This window comes from Caloenas nicobarica, chromosome 22, assembly GCF_036013445.1.
Source record: "Caloenas nicobarica isolate bCalNic1 chromosome 22, bCalNic1.hap1, whole genome shotgun sequence".
NCBI classification, from domain to species: Eukaryota; Metazoa; Chordata; class Aves; order Columbiformes; family Columbidae; genus Caloenas; species Caloenas nicobarica.
In genome coordinates this window covers 961,027-977,201 of record NC_088266.1, presented here as the reverse complement: position 1 = coordinate 977,201, position 16,175 = coordinate 961,027, and positions in this window count along the sequence as shown.

Below are 16,175 nucleotides of genomic sequence, written 5' to 3'. Positions count from 1 at the left end.
ATCCCGAGGAGCATCCCTGGACGAGTTGCTCTTGGTGCCGGGGCTGGCGGTGCTGCCACAGGCTCAGGGCGCCCTGAGCTCTTGTCGGGGCAGCTGTGATGGCAGGATGGTATGGTGAGTGCCTGGCATGAGCTGGAAGACCTCTGTGAGATGCCACAGTTTGATTTACCAGGGCCCCTTCGTATGGGCCCCTTGTGCTCTGGGTGTTGTGAGATGCTCCCCTGCCCTTGGATGTCCCCTCCTAGCACCTGGCTCCAGACTGGTTTTGCTGGCCCTGTGCTAAGGGCAGGTTAGGTGGGTCAAAGAGGTGTTTGGGAAGGCAGGTGTTTGGGACAGTCACTCTGCTCCTCAGCCTGCAGCAGCGGATGTTGCCCCAACTTGACCCCAGACCCCCGGAGATGCTCCCCAGCTGGGTCTGCTCCCTCCTCCCTTTGCCTTCCCACCTGCAACACGCCTGCCTTGACACCTGGCCTGGCCTGGGCGAGGAGTTGAAGAGCATGTCCACCTGCTTCTGCAGCAGGTTGGAGCCACTGTCTCCAGCATAACAGGTAGAGCAGAGGGGAACATCCCGACTTACCCAGCAGGAGGGGAGGTACACGCAGAGGCACAAAGGTCAGGCTGTTTGCAGCAGACGCAGCGTGAGGTCACGTCCCCGGGATGCGTTGGGACTGGGGTGTCCACAGGGTGATGGATGAGAGCCCCGTGCCGAGAGGAGGCAGATGCAGACACATCTGGAATGAGTCACCCTGGAAGGAAGCACCGCGTGAGCTGTCTGCGGGGATGATAACAGCGTGGCTGGGCAGGAGGGTGTTTATTTTACAGCCTCTGTGGTGGAGGAGACGATGAGTGTGAATGGACAGGACATGGAAACGGGCACGCTCCAGGTGAGGGGGTCCCTTGGCCTTTTTAAAGGTGCCCGTGAAGCTGTTCTGTTGTTACCCACAGACCAGCCGCTTTCTGCGAGCTGACCTCTCGTTCAGAAGATCCCAGGTTGCTGTAAACACTTCAAAGCACAGATGATTTGGAAGAGAGGAAGGCCCAGGTCCAGAAGAGCATTTGAGGAGGTACCAGGTCTCCTGGCCTTGTGTATTGATGCAGAGTATCCTGCACAGCTGGGTCCCTCCTCTGCCACCCTCTCAGGACAGTGGCGGGGGGACAAGAGCTCTTGTCACCCCTGGTGTGGCTTGGAGCTCAGTGCCTGCTGAACCCCAGCACTGCAGCGCATCGCTCTCCATTACTGCCCGTGTGTTGCTTTAATGAACATCAAAACCCCGTTAGATACGAAGGCTCCCTTTGATGTGTAAATATTTCAGCGGAGGGGAAGAGGAATAAAATGCACCTGAGGAGTGTTTCATGGGGCTGCCCAGATGCTTCTCTATTCAAAGGCTGCAGAGAAATTACCATTACTATATCACAGGCGAGAAAAAGGTCCCAGAGGTGGCAGCAGGACCAATGTGAAAGCACAGAGGTTGCAAAGGTCTGTGCCAAGCGTAGCCAGACTCTGGATTTAAGTGATGGCCCCAGCGTTTACCAAATGGGATTGAAAGTGGGGTATTCTGCAATCTGGACGGTGGTCTCAGCCATGCGATGGGGAGAAGAGCTGCGAGAAAGGAGGAGGCAAAACTCATGGGTGAATGTGACGCTGTGGGGGTTGCCGCTGAATAGAAATAAATTCTGTTTTGAACTGAATGGAACATAAATATCGGACACTTAGCAACAGTACATGTATTAATCCTGTCCTGGAGAAAGGAGAAGCTGTTCTGAGAGCCTCCATACCAGAAAACACAGGACAATTGTACTCCTTTATAGAAACCTGTGGTTTTTCTGATGAAATTTATTTCAAACTATCCAAACATTTCAGAGCGGCGCTGATGACTGCTCAGAGAAGGTGCTGTATAGGAGTGCAGTTCACAAACAGAAGCAGCTTTGCAAAGATGAAAATTGCTCTGACAAAAGAACCGTGTCCCTTGCATTATAAACAGAAAGCGAGTGGTTGCTATAACCCGTGCTCACCTGATCGGCTAAACACAACACGATGGTCACTGGAAAATCAAGACGGTACTTTTTCAGCTGCCAGAGGAAGCCTTGAGCTCTGTGAGCGTTGCAGAGCACTTCAGCAGCGGTGTTGGGATGTGCATTTATTTGTGTGAGTCTTCAGAAACCACAGGCGCAGGCATTCAGTCCGGACTAATCTGCCGTGCCATCTCCTGAAATCCGGTGCCAAGGCTGGAAAAATTCACTCCTCTGAGTTTATTGTCGAATATGACATTGAAAAAAAAAAACCAAAGTGCCTTGGGATTGAAGGTCTTTGCTTTTGGATGTTGCCTCTGAACACCATGAAAGTTTCTCTGGGAAAAGCGTCTTTGGTGAATTTGTGGGTGCTGTCCATGCATGAACTTAAGAGCATCCCTGAACATGGTGAATACTTTCAAATTGCACCCTTGCAGAAAGAACCATGTTTCCCGCCAGCAAAATATATCCTTTGTCACAGGACTGTGAATTAATTTGAATGGATTGTCCCCTGGCTTGTGCTGTCTTCAAAGGAGATTGTATCACCGTTCCAGGCTCCAGTGGTTAAAATATATCACAAGTGACTTCACCACTCACCTGGGTGCCATCCAAACCAAACAGATTGTAGCATGGCTGAAACAAACCTTGATCCAGGTGCCGGACAAGTGGTCACAAACGTGGGTGCACGTGCGGTGAGTCAGTGTGGGAGCGACAGGCAGCCGCTGCAGCCTTTGCCGTGCGCACCCTGCGCGGCGGGAGAGCGAGATCGCGGCTGGTCGGACACACAGCACCCCGACCAGCTCCTCTGCAGTGCCGATGATACCTCTGGGCATTCCGGAGCACCCAGACTTCATCCCTTGTGGCGGGAGCTGCGCAGGGTGGGAGGAGGGATGGTGGCTACCAGGATGGCAAAGGGTCTTCCAGGCTGGTGATAGCCAGGAGAGGACTGGGCAGGGAGGAACAGCTCTGACCATTTGTGGCTTGTGGGGGAGTCGTCTCCACACTGTCCTCATATTCAGCACAGAATCACACAATCATTTGGGTTGGAAAAGACCCTCAAGATCAAGAGTCCAACCGTTCCCCACCCCTGGCACTGCCCCATGTCCTGAGAACCTCATCTCCGTCTGTCCAACCCCTCCAGGGATGGTGACTCCAGCACTGCCCTGGGCAGCCTGTTCCAATGCCCCACAGCCCTTTGGGGAAGAAATTGTTCCCCAGATCCAACCTCAACCTCCCCTGGCGCAACTTGAGGCTGTTTCCCCTGCTCCTGGCGCTTGTTCCTGGGGAGCAGAGCCCGACCCCCCCTGGCTCCAAGCTCCTTTCAGGCAGGTCAGAGATCAGAAGGTCTCCCCTCAGCTCCTGTTCTCAGCTGAACCCCCAGCTCCCTCAGCCGCTCCCATCACCCTTGTGCTCCAGCCCCTCACCAGCTCCGTTCCCTTCTCTCAACTCGCTCCAGCACCTCAAGGCCTTTCTTGGTGTGAGGTGATCCCGCCACCCCTCTGCCCGCCATGTTGAGCCCTGAGGTGATTCTGGTGCTGCCATTTGGAGCCCTGAGCTGAGGGTCCCAAAACTGCCCCCAGGATTCGCGGTTTGGCCTCCCCATTCCCAGCACAGGACAGTCACTGCCCTGGGCCTGCTGGCCACACCGGTGCTGGTACCAGCCAGGATGCTGGTGGCCTCTTGGCCACCTGGGCGCACTCTCGTTAAGCATGTTGCAGATAAGACCTGCTCCTGCATCAGGTGGTGCTATCAATGACAAGGTGTTCAGCTGAAGTGATGGCCACATCCCTCTTCTCACGTGTGACCATTTTCAAAGGAGGTTGTGGGGACCTGTCTTGCTCCAGCTCTCTCCTGGCACCACCCAACCTGGTAGTGCTCTTGCTGGTGTGGTTTTGGTTTTGGTGTGGCCTACTTGCACCCACCAGGCAGTGGCCTGGCAAGGTTCAAGGGAGGTCTCTTCCCAAGGAATGGAAGCTTTATTTTAGGCTTAGCTTTATGGCCCCTAGCAGGTGCATACAATTTAACCCTCCATCCCATTTTGTTGGCACAGCCTTTTGGGGATACAAAGCCAGAGGTGGGAAGGAACAGAAGAAAATCAAGGAAAAAGACATCTGCTGACTGAGTTAATGAGTCTACTGGTGGTGAATGAAGTGCTACTGAAGGAAATCCTCTAAATCTCAGGCAGCAAGAAAAAAATGCACACCGGAGCCTGGAAAGAGCCTCCAAGATTCTTCCTGGGACAAGGGCAGGCAGAGACAAGTGAGCTTGTCTGTGCCGGTGGAGAGGTCCAGGACAATTCCCCCTCTTTTTCGGCAAAGAGGTTGCGGAACTGCCTTGGCAAAGCCCTTTGAAGGCCATATAAAATATCAGCAAGGAACAGAGTTTTTTCTGTCTTTGGCTATCAGGCAAATGACAAGACACCCACCTTACAGCAGAGCATGGCTACGTTTGGAGGACATCGTCTCATCTTCTCCTTCCCCGACTGGGCAATGTTTTAAATGAGGACAGTGTTTCCCTTCCACACCCACCTCCAGGAGGTTTTAATGTTTGTGCTGAACCATCTCTTCTTAATGTACAATCTGCATCCACGAAGTGGAGGAAACAGGAACCCGAGATATGAGCAGCATCTTCTGGAGTGCTGGTCCTTTGCTCAATGCAGCCTGTCAGGTGCACATGGAGCAAAGTTTTGGCTGTGGCTTTACAACTTCTTCATGCTGGTGGCTGGTGAAGGAGCATGGGCAGGTCATTGTCTCCTGGTTGGGAGGAAGATGCAGGGCTGGGCTTTGGGACAAAACCAAGGGACAGATTCTTGCACTCAAACCAACTTAGAGTCAGTGGCTTTGCCAAAATGCAATCAATAATCGAATCTGATTCCTTCTCTAAATCAGTGTTTCTGCTGAAACACATCAGGGATGAAGCTCACACAGCAGTGTTGGGCTGTCTGGGGCTCTTCAACTTAATTTTCTCTTGTAGAAGGAAACTTCTTAAGTAATGTTCTTTTTCAGAAATGACTAATTAAACAACAGAACAGGAAATGTAAGAGACAGTGAAATCCTCTCAGCTGTCCAGCACATTTCTGCGTAAATATGGTGGTAAAATGATGGAAACAAAACCTTTCAGAGACAAAGGCGAGTGAGAGACCTGGTGATGCAGCAATGAAAAGTCTATACTTTGTTATAATAAAGTGAAACCACTGTGTTTATCCTGTGTCTTGGAGGATTTGGTGCAATTACTCTCAGGAAGGGAGGGAAGCCATGTAGAAATCAGAATAGTCCAGATTTTTTGCTAAAATATTTGTACAAGTCAGGTTATTCAACTACAGCAAAGGGCTTATTTGGGGCTGTTGCTTCTGAAATTATCCTGCAAAACTGGAAGGACCATAAATGCTTGGCTTTAATAGCTACATACAATGCAAACCTAATCAGTGAAGCTTGAAACGTCTGTGGCAGGGAAGAAAGGAGAGTTTTATGGCTCTGTGAAGGTGCATAGAAGACCAGACAAAAAAACCCCCCGCACACAGAGGAAGGCAACTGCTGATCTCCCATTTGCTAAAAGTCACTTTGTGGTCAGAGACGAGGGGGTGGATTTTCCACCCTGAGACGGGCTGCCCTGTTGGGTTGGCTATGAAGGCTGGAGGAGCCGTGGGACGGGACCCCCCTTGCAGCCCCGAGTGTTTGGGCAGCTCCTGCCCACAACCCCACCTGGGCTGTGGGGCTGGGACCCAGCAGAACCATCCCAGAAATCTGGGGAAGAACTGGGGTCGCACTGTCTAACTTTCAGTTTTGCCTCCAGCAAAGGCTAAAAATGTTCCACATCACTTAGAGGTGTCAGGTTATTTAGCCGTAGGCTGGGAATGGCCCTTGGAACATCTCAGTTACACATTACCCTGAATATCTCAGCAAATTACTTGCAGCTAATTGAAATAAAGGAAACGCAGTGGCTCGGTTTACATGATGGACTGTATATAGCAACGCAACCGCTGTGTTTTGCATTGATCATAAATCAAGATTTATTATTCCACCTGGAAAATATTGACTTCATTTTTTTTTTCTCAGTCTATACTTCCTTCTCACGTCAGTACAGCAGTGTTCATCCCGAATAAAGTCAATAGGTTCTTATTAACATTTCATCTGTGGAAGTGCAGAGCCTCTGAATCATCTTAGAAGTTCCCCAGAATCCCCAAACCTCTGGTCAGCGGTTTTCAACCTGCTTTGGTTTGCTGAGTCCGAAAAATTTTCCTGTGGCAATACAGCCCCTCTTAAAGAAACTTAACTGTACTGATAACAGACTCCAGGTTGATGAGTTACTTTCTGTGGACCCCACACAAGCAGGGATTTGCAGATCAGAGGTTCAAAAGTGCAGATCCACCAGATACATAGGAGACAGTCAATCAGACGTGAATCACTTCGCATATTGAATTCAGAGGGGCTCCTGAGTCAGACGTGCTCCAGAAAACCTCTTAATAGAAATCACCAAGAATGGGACTGTTGGGGTGAGCAATGGCTATGGGTGCTTGCGTATGTCTGACCTATGAATATACATATATATATATATATATTTATACATTTTGATCTGTGAATTCAGCCTGAAGTCAGGAAAATGTTGCATGGGTCAGGGGATGGAAGATCAGCCCCACGCTGGCAGTGCTGCATCCATCGCCTGTCCCCTGCTCATGGGAAAGCCCCTGGGGACAACGCAGTGGCCGCAGCACAGGGAGCATGGCCAGACGAGTCTGCAGCATGGGGATTTCCCCAGAGCAGAACAAAGAGATGGGTCGTAAATACCGCAGATCCAGGGAAACGGGGGAAATGCAGAGGGGCTCAGACACAGGAAATTTGGGGAGGAGACGGGATCAGGGAGGCACATGTGCACAGTCTCACCCAGGTCAGCGGGAGAGAATGAAATGGATGGAGGAAAGAGAGGGGAAACGCCACATTTTTGGGGGACAGGCCATGGGCAGGTGAAGGAGCCAGGACTCTTTGGAGGAGGTTAAATAGCAAGTGGAGAGGAGATTAAAAATGAGAGATTGCATTGTCCACGTACCTGCACTTCTTGTTCTCAGTAACCGGGTGGTGATGGATAGTGGGACAACATCCCTGATGAGGGAGCTGCATCTCCAGAGTGACTCCTGGGGGGTTCTGGGCACAGTACGGTAAGGGATGGCTGGCGGGGGATGAGGAGGAGCTGAGCGCTGCTCCTAGACCAAATGTCCTGTCCCGTCAAAGGGGCAGCACTTGGTCTTCGTGGCCTGGACACACAAGAAGCACTGTGGGCTACCAGGATCAGAAGAGTGTCCAGCCACAGGGTGAACCACTGAGTGCTGAGATGCAGGAGCCCCACCAGTATGGTGTTAGCGAGGCAGATGCAGGAGAACAGTGCTCTGGGGCTACCTGCCAGGAACACACTAACGGAGGTGCTCTTGAATCACAACCAATGAGGAAGAGTCACCCCTGGGTGTTTGGGTAAACGGTGCCTCCAGGAAGAGGGACGTTATAGGTATAGGACCTTCCTAACATGGGTATTTTCTGAGGCAGATGCTCAACATCAAGGGAAGCTTCCCAGGTCAAGACCTTCTAGGCAGTAACTAACTTGGAGAATGAAGCTGAGAGGTCGGCCATGTTCCTTCTCCTGAGATTTTCTTCAGTGCGCTCCGACTTGGACCCCAGCGGGTTTCTTCCCCACGTGGGTCCCTGTTCCTCCCCTGGGGAGGGAGAAATAGCAGAACCCATGAGGGGAAGGAAGGACTTGGTGACGCTGAGGTTTCAGGTGAGGATGCCCTACAGTGGTCTCTGAAAAACCTGAGAGCCTGGATGACATTGTTGCCTTGCTGGACCCCTTTGAGGTCCTTAGACAGGTCCTTTGCTTTGATTTGAAGGACGCATCATCCCACAAAGGCCAGAAACCCAGCATACTGTAGGAAGCTCACACATGGCATTCCACCACAAAGGGTCCACCGCATCTTCCTTAAGTGTAACCACCTGAAAAATGGGTGTCAGCTGTGAGATAATCAGCCAAGGTCTCTTCTTAATTCATAGAGAATTGGTGTTCTCTCTAGTGGACGTTCACCCTGTCTGTCTCCAGTGGGTCATTCTTGTAGAGCCTGTGGTCATGATTGGCAAAGATGTAGAGAAGCCCATGTAAGTTCCCAAGACTGGACTTTTTTTTTTTTGGGGGCGGGGAGGGAGGTGAACAGTGAGATTAATTTATCCCTGGCAACCCATGTGAGGAGGACTCAAAAATGAAATTTGTGACCTGCTTGCTGATTTGAGGCATTTGGCCTGGGTGTCTCTGAAGGGCAAATTACAGCAGCGAGGCTGCCCTGGCCCACAGAGCTGCTGTGGCAGGGACCAGAATTCACAAGTGCAGTTGTGGGTGACTCAAGGGTCTCAAAGGGCTCCCAGCTGTAAATGCTGATATTAATAAATGTGTCATCTTCCATCCTAGAAACACTGTACAAAGTGACAGACTTCATACAGCCCAGAAAAGTTGCCGGATTCAGGAAATACCTTGGGGCACGTCTGGCATCTAGGGAAAGCTGAAGGGAAGATGTTTAACCATCTCTCTGGCTTTCTACCAGGCTGAGATGAACAGTACAGAGTGGCCAGTGTGCATGGACCCGGGCCTGCTGAATTGAGTTAAAAAAACCTCCAAAGTTTCCATTTTTATTTTTTTCCTTGCCAAAGTGCATTTTTGGGTCATTTCTTCATTTTTTTTTCAAATTACTGATTTCTGTCACTTGTGGAAATTCCTAGTTTTCAAGAAAATTGGGAAATATTTAGAGCACTGATTTCCAAGCAGTTCCTCTGCAGAGGTGCAGGAGACGATGGCAAGAGCCTCCCAGTGAATGTGAGCGGAGCCTGCGGCACTCACAGCACGCTTTTCATGGACACTCTGATGCTAAGTTTCTGGTTTTGGGACCCCAATTTAGAAAGAAATTGAAACACATGTTGGTGAGATGCATTTTTAAGGATCTGGCCCAATCCCAGCATGCTCAGCAGATTCCCTGGGTGTCCCATCATGTCTCAGAGCCCTAATGGTCACCTGCTTTGGCACCGTTTGAGCACGGTTCTGCTGTCTTGAGCAAACCAGGGCACTTTGTGTTGCTTACTCTCCCAAGATATGTGGAAACATGGAGCTGTGAAACAATTATGGTTGCTTAAGAGAATCACCCAGCAAAACAAACACTGGCTGTTTAGGAAAGCAAGACCAGCTACATCCCATGGCACACACACAGCTAACAGAGAGCCTGACCTGCTGTGTTTTTCAGGACTAGACACAATCTTCAGCCATAAATGCAGCAAGGAGATGAGTTTTGATCCTGCCCTGTAGTGATGCTATGGATGAGGGGGATGTGAAACCAGAACCATTGAGGAAGTCCAAGTTAACAGTGACGCAGAGCGCTCCATCCTAGTTGTGGTGAGGAGGCATCTCGCTAGCTTGGCAGCGTGGATGGCTGTAACTCATCTCTTCTTATGCAGGCAGCAGCTGCCAGAAGTGAATTCCAATTAATCCTTCTAGACCTCTCTCAAAAAAAATACCCTGGGGAGCCATTACAACCCCTGGTACCTGTGACTGGCTGTAACATTGTCCTGATGGTTGGCCAAGCCATCCTCCAGCCCTTCATAGTCCAGTCACTAGGGAGGTTTGGGGAACTGGGAATGTCCTGCTCACCTTCATGGACCAACCCATCGCTACAGGAGAACCTTGCTCTGCCATGGCCAAAGGAAGCTGGCGCTCAATGGGGGGCAGCAGCAGCACATTTTCTTGGCGATCCTCTTTGTGCGTCACTGGTCTGACCATGCCGTCACCCAGCACAGGGCCACCGAGGAACAAGAGAGGCATGAATTTGTGGTGACCACACCAAAGGTGAGCATGTCCAGCTCACTGCAATGGCCAGGACGTGCTGGCTGGGACACGCCACTAGAGGGGGACACAGCCACGTGTAATGGGACGTGGCCACTGGCCACGAGTGTGGACCTGTGGGGCAGACTCAGTGGCCCAGTGACCAGATGGCCAGCATGAGCCATTGCTGTCTCTGACCTTCTGGACCAAGATTACCCATGGTGCTTGCAGCCACCTCGTACCCGGCCAAAGGAAGGTAACGTGTGTGTCAAACTCTCCGGCTCTTTAGTTGATGGTGAAGCCAATGGCTGTGGTGTGGGATGGGGTGGACTTCGCTCTTCGCTCTTCCCGCTCATCATTGGTGTGACTGCAGAGGTTGGCTGATGTTTTCCAGATCTGTAAATCCTGGAAACCCTGCATTGGGTCTGCTCAGTGTGTGGAGTGGGCATACAGCATGGTGGGATGTGACCTGTGGGCAAGACCCAAAAATGACTCAAATAAGAGGAAGAGTTTCAAGAGTTTTTTGCTTTATCTTTCCCTTTACTGTGGCATCTTTTTAAAAAGAGATCACTAAATAGGGATAACTGTGGCATGCCTGGTGTTGTGACCTGTAGCCTCCTGCTTCTCTTTCTTTACAGACCTTTTCTTGGGAACTCTTACCTGCAGTGACTTCTGATGGTACAGCTGGTTTGATCTTGGGTTTACACCTAAGACCCAATGGTGGGGCAGGGTTTCAGAGTAACCTAGAGGAGGATGGGACATGATTCCTACTAAGTTGTAATGGGGTCAATGCTTAATTCTTCAGCCAACTTTGAACGCTATAGTGTTGTGGATCAAATTCCCCAAACAAGGGTTATACCTGGATGTGGATGATGCTGCTGATCTTCTCTTCACCTGGAAGTGAGGTAGCTGTTTGCATGGTTGTAGAGTCCGTCTGCTGAGCAGAGTCAGAGGTGTGATGCCCAGCTATAGACACGCGGTGGAAAGAGGACCAAGGTGTTCAGAGCGGGATGTAGAGCCCATCCATGGCATTTGATTCCCTGGGTGTGTTTCACATGCTCATTTAGCCATGGATGATCTCTGAGGACGGGGCAAGGAGGAGTGTCCCTCCCAGATGCTTGTGAGTGTCAGGGAGGCATGTGCATCTTTGATGACATTCTGTTGAACACCTGCAGTATGGACATGGGTGGTCAGGGTGGACGTGGGACTTGCACGTGTGTGTTTGTGTACGTGTGTTTGGATGAGATCAACTGATGCCATGGCATGTCTCCAGCAGTGACGTTTCATGTGGCATATCTCGTCCCATGCACCATCTATCTCAGCCTCAGCAGACAAAAGGTCTGATAAAGGTGCCTGATATCAATTTAAACCATTCTCTGCAAGTGAGCGGTGGTGGTAGAGGATCCTGGTACCCACAGGTGCACATAAATATGCAGAAACTCAGCAGAGATGTCTAGGGAAGGCCAAAGCCTCTGTATCAAAGTCTCTCCTAATTAAGTTTTTCTCTGGACAAAACTGGGGCTGTTACAAGAAGCACTGGTACATGCAATTTGATTGACAGCTTATGATTTTGTCAAAACCCATGCAAACCCCCACATTTTCCTCAAATGTTTTCCAATCAGGCACAGAAATTCTGCTTTTCATCTGAAGGCAAAAATTACTTGAATTTTGAACTAAAGTAGATGAATTTAACTTGATGGCTTGCAATTCTGAGCAGATAATAAGTAGTGAAATTACTTTGCATTGTGTTAGCTAATTTGCCGAATCTTACGGTCATTTCTCCTACTCAGATGGTACGTACTTTATTTACTAGATTTATTGCTAACTGAAACCCTCCATAGCAGTGAAATTACTTAGGATTTCTTTAGTATAAATTATTATGGATTTCTGCAATTGATTGCACAATGAATAGCTCTTTTTATCACTCCGGAGAAATGTAGGGATGGGGTTTCATGCCATTAACTTTTATGGGAGTTCAATGTCAGGGCTCCTCGGGGAGCTTTGAAAATCACAGCCCTTAATTTTTAATTTTCAGTCCTATAAACAATGCTATTTATTTGGGTGTGCCTGTGAGCTGAGGGCCAGTCAAACATCAGTTCTTCATAGGCCCTGCCAAACGCTGGATCTCTCAAAGTTTATTATTTTAATCTGTAGTTACAGTGGAAGAGCTGAGTCCTGATGCACAACCTGATCCTGTGCTGTCCTTCCCCTGGTTCCTTACCCTCCTTGGCTGCATTTGATGCTTTTGGCCAAGGACCCATGCCTGGACCTAGATAATGGCTCAGAGATGTGACATGAAGGAGCCAAAAGGGTTGTTTTGGGAGGAGCATTTGCTCCTGTTAGGCCAAGCCTGGGCACCTACAGCTACTGCAGGGGCTTGGAGGAGCCAAACTGGGTTTTGGAGGAGTCTGTGGCCATGGTGCTTGCCAGGAGGGTCGAAGTTCAGAATCAGGCGCTGCACAGGGCTGATCCCCAGAACTTGGAAGCAGCTAAGAAAATCGGTGAGGAAGTATCTTTCCGGCTGTCCCAGAGAGGAGGTAGGAGGCAGAAGAAGTTGGGGAAAGTCGCAGAATCACAGAATCCCAGAATGTCAGGGGTTGGAAGGGACCTCAAAAGCTCATCCAGTCCAACCCCCCGCCGGAGCAGGAACACCCAGATGAGGTTACACAGGAAGGTGTCCAGGCGGGTTGGAATGTCTGCAGAGAAGGAGACTCCACAACCTCCCTGGGCAGCCTGGGCCAGCCTCTGGCACCCTCACCAGGAAGAAGTTTCCTCTCATCTTTAAGTGGAACCTCCTGTGTTCCAGTTTGCACCCATTGCCCCTTGTCCTATCACTGGTTGTCACCCAGAGGAGCCTGGCTCCATCCTCCTGACACTCCCCCTTTCCATATTGATCCCCATGAACGAGTCACCCCTCAGTCTCCTCTTCTCCAGCTCCAGAGCCCCAGCTCCTCAGCCTTTCCTCACACGGGAGATGCTCCACTCCCTGCAGCATCTTCGTGGCTGTGCTGGACTCTCTCCAGCAGTTCCCTGTCCTGCTGGGACTGAGGGGCCCAGAACTGGACACAATATTCCAGACGAGGTCTCACCGGGGCAGAGCAGAGGGGCAGGAGAACCTCTCTGACCTACTGACCACCCCACTTCTAATCCCCCCCAGGTCCCATTGCCCTTCCTGGCCACAAGGGCCCAGTGCTGGCTCATGGTCACCCTGCTGTCCCCAGGACCCCCAGGTCCCTTTCCCCTACACTGCTCTCCAACAGGTCGTTCCCCAACTTATACTGGAACCTGGGGTTGTTCTTGCCCAGATGCAAGACTCTACATTTTCCCTTGTTCTGTTTCATTAAATTTTTCCCCGCCCAACTCTCCAGCCTGTCCAGGTCTCTGGATGGCAGCACAGCCTTCCAGTGTCAGCCACCCTTCCCAGTTTGGTGTCATCAGCAAACTTGCTGACAGTCACTCTATTCCCTCATGCAAGTCATTGATGAATATATTGAATAGTACTAGTCCCAGTATCGACCCTTGAGGGACTCCACTAGATACAGGCCTCCAACTGGACTCTGCCCCATTGACCACAACTCTCTGTAGCATTTGGTCCTGTGGAGATCATGTACGTTTAGTCTTTTTCGTCTGCAACTGAGACCAGAGCTGGCACTCCACGCCTGAAAAATACCTGCAGCTTTGGAAATGGGAACCCATACCATGATCTTTACCTTTCTCAAGAGAAACGGCATTAAATCTCATGTTTTGCCTTAGGGGACATGCATCCACCCAGAAGTGTCCCAGGCGGCTCCCACTGCAATGACCTTATTGCCCTGACTCAGATCTTCCTGGCCCGGCTTCTCCTGCTGGCAGGGTGCTGGAGCCCCTCCCTTCCCAGCCCTGGGCGATGGGACCCATGACACAGCCTGGCACCACCTTTGCCGTCCATCAGCTGAGGAGCAAATCTGCCCCACGCTGTTGCTTGTAGCCACCCCAGCAGCTCTCATCCTCTGCAGGACATGGGTAAACCCAGAGGTGTTTGTACCCAACTGAGTAGTGGCCATGGGTTAAATTTGATTGAAACGTTTGGGAAAGTCACAAAAAAAAAAAAAAGGCTGGGTGAAAACTAGCATCATCCTGTGTTCAAGAAAGGCAAAGCCCAGGGACGCAGGCTGTCTCCTCGCCCTTGTCTGCAGTCTGTAGCTCACCATTCCATGCAGTACCCCTGGTTTGGGTGGGGAAAGGGTTAATGGAGGTCCTCATCCCATTCAGAGCCAGACCTGGGTGATGGGGAGGAACTGGGGACTCATGAAGAGAGGCTGGAAACTTCCAGCATCTGAGGCAGTGGGATGTGGGGACACGGTCCTTGGCCGGTCCTTCTGCCCTCTGGCAAGGGGCGTGTTGCTCTGGGACTTTGTGTGTTGATAAGGAACGGAGGCTCTGTGACTTTCTTGAAACAATGGGGAATGGGGGAAAGGGCTTGCAAGTGAGGGGAGGCACTTGACTTGGAGGCAGCATCCTCGTTGATCCTGGTGGCCCATCAGCTGATCGTGGCCCATTAGCTCATACCTGACTGTGGCACGCAACACTGAGATCTGTTAGGCTGGGCTGATGAGGTCCAGGACTCAAGAGAGGCTTCAAGGACCAGGCAGCCCTGAGCATCTCCCACCACCACGCACCCTTCCATGCGCAGCGGTCTCAGGTGGGAGACTCTTGGGTGACCCCCTTACTGCCAGGTGAGTCCTTGTTTGTGCAGTTGCCCAGCGGATGAGATGTATTTATAGCTGTTGTTAAATCATAGCCTTGCAGCTGAGGGACTGGGCTGCTTCCAAGGACTGCTCATGCCGATCTGGCGGGGGATGGAGGCAGGTTACATATTTACACATTAGTTTAAAATGTGGATTCTTTCCCTCGGGGGCCCAGAATGGCTCATAGGCAGCTGCTCCAGCCATCAGCTCAGCTCGTATTTATTTGTGTTTTTCAAACATTTAGTCAGTATTTACACAATAGACGCAATATTAGTAATATCTGCAATAATTTATATGATACCAAATGGGATTTCTCACGGCCAATGGGCTGCCTGGGGACTTGGCCCTTACTCCCTGTTAAAAGCTTGAAAAAGTACAAATTAACAAGCCGTAAAATAACGTCTTCATAAAAGAACAGGGAAAAAAAGGCCAGATCCTGGGAGGTGCTGAGTGATTGTGACAGCCCTGAGGGCTGCTGGGGATGGAGGGTGCTCAACACCTGTGACAACCAGGGTTCAGCTGTCCTGCAAGCAGGACGAAGGGTCCTACGTGGCTCTCCTGGCGTGGACATTGTCATTCCTCTGTGTCACGGTGGGAGCTGCAGTGAACCGTGCCTGGGTGCTGGTGGCAGCAGGGGAATTCCTGTGTCCTCCAGGCAGTGGCCCGGGACCACATGCCACCCAGGGTGGAAATATCTTGGCTTCCCCACCTGCCCCTTCTGCAGGTGCTCGTGGTTGGAGGGGGCAGCTTAGTTTTGGGTCAGGGATGGAGCAGGGGGCAGGTGCCAGCAGCGAGGGCCAGGAGGGAAACCAGTGCACGTCCATCATCTCCGTGGTTGGACCCAGCTTCCACCCTGCTGCTCTGGGCCTGGTGCTGCGGCAGTGACCAACAAAGTGACCACCACACCTCGGGGACACATTTCCCTGCGAGACAGACTGCAATGAGAATGTATGGTGAACACCTTAACGTAGGCCGATGTTTCCCCAGCTTCCTCCTGAAAAGCAAGGAATGAAAGCGTTGCATAGAGGGGGCTGTGGTTTGGGCTTGCCTGCAGTTTATTCCTGAAGTTTTGGGTCATCCATGAGCAAAAGCTATTTTGCCAAACCCCAAAGTTGTGCGTCAACACCAGACCCTCTTTTTATTTCCTGGGCACGTTTACCCTTGGAAAATGTGGTTTCCCAGCCTATATCTTCCCCAGCATGTGCCTCCCTCTGCCAGGTGCCCCTTCACCGAGGGTCCTGCCCTGCACCTCCAGCATGGCTCCGTGCTCCAAGGGGCTCTGTGCACGCAGGTCTTGAAGGCTCTGTATCTTCATAAAAAGTTGCAAAGCCCTGAATCTCTCTTCCTTTACCGGATCCCCTGCAAAGTCTCTAACCTGTGCTAGAGGCAGATCAGGGTGGGAATATTGGGAAATATGGGCCATCCCCTGCTCTCCTGCCACACCATCCTCAGAGGCTGCCTCCAGCACCTTGCACCCCACAGCAAGCGACATTAGACCAAAGGTTACTTTCTTCTGCTGAAATTCTCCTGGCAAAGGCTTCATTTCCCCCTGAGGCAGCCTCAGCACCCTGGGGACAGCTCGGTCCCACTCGCTGC